The 1,245-nt window shown below is 36.5% G+C and overlaps 1 pseudogene; it reads left to right on the forward strand.

Annotated features, from left to right (window-relative positions):
• The first annotated feature begins 837 nt into the window (after positions 1-837).
• On the forward strand, positions 838-955 carry LOC148519814 (5S ribosomal RNA; annotated as a pseudogene).
• The last annotated feature ends 290 nt before the right edge of the window (positions 956-1,245 follow it).

The raw sequence follows: 1,245 nt of genomic DNA on the forward strand, positions 1-1,245 counted from the left end.
AATGTTCCTCTTTGAACCTACAGAACCTGGTATTCCCTAGAGGTCTCCCATCTAGGTACTACTAACCAGGCCTATCACCCTTTGGCTTCCAAGATAAGACGAGATTGGGCAATCTAGTGATGTATGGCTGTAGGAATAGTCAGATAGAGAAATATAAGTTACCGTGGCACAGGTCAGAGCAAGAACACAGCCATAAACCATAACTGTAGGACTATCACAATAAATAGTCCATTTTATTATTAAAATATTGTGTTCCAAGAAAGTTGATTCATGAGCATACTTTGGTTGTTACACATCAGTCGTTGTTGATAATACCAAGTGAGAGTGTACAGATAAATGCATAAATTACAATCCTATGTTGTGTAACCCAAGTAGGAGGGATATGGTAAGTCACACCATAATCCGAAAGGGATAATAATAGTTGATATTATATATCCAATGGTGATTAGATTAACCTCTAATTGGAGAGGACTTATTAAGTTTATGTGATATAAATACTGTTTTGAGCATACTGATACGTAATTCTTGGTGAGGATTCACCATTGGATATATAATATCAACTACTTTCGGATTATGGTGTGACTTACCATATCCCTCCTACTTGGGTTACACAACATAGGATTGTAATTTATGCATTTATCTGTACACTCTCACTTGATATTATCAACAACGACTGATGTGCAACAACCAAAGTATGCTCATGCATCAACTTTCTTGGAACACAATATTTTAATAATAAAATGGACTATTTATTGTGATAGTCCTACAGTTATGGTTTATGGCTGTGTTCTTGCTCTGACCTGTGCCACGGTAACTTATATTTCCCTATCTGACTATTCCTACAGCCATACATCACTAGATTGCCCAATCTCGTCTGATCTTGGAAGCCAAAGGGTGATAGGCCTGGTTAGTACCTAGATGGGAGACCTCTAGGGAATACCAGGTGCTGTAGGTTCAAAGAGGAACATTTGGGATTTTAGCAATGATTGGCAGAGCACCACAACTACATTCCTGTTTGTCACACTTATTCATGGTATAAATACTGCAATTTTTGCTATCCATGTTTTTGCATTCCCATTGTAATGGAACTTTATAAATATTTCGCCAGAGGATTACCTCAAGATTTCTCTTTTAAACAAGGTTAACATGCATTTGAATAAGCTTGCGGGGACATATGGTACCATAGATCTTATTTATATATAATAAAAGTTAAATTTTAAACTGTATTTATCGTTAAAGAGTGCC

Source organism: Taudactylus pleione, unplaced genomic scaffold (assembly GCF_031769625.1).
Source record: "Taudactylus pleione unplaced genomic scaffold, aTauple2 ptg000181l, whole genome shotgun sequence".
Taxonomy (NCBI): Eukaryota; Metazoa; Chordata; class Amphibia; order Anura; family Myobatrachidae; genus Taudactylus; species Taudactylus pleione.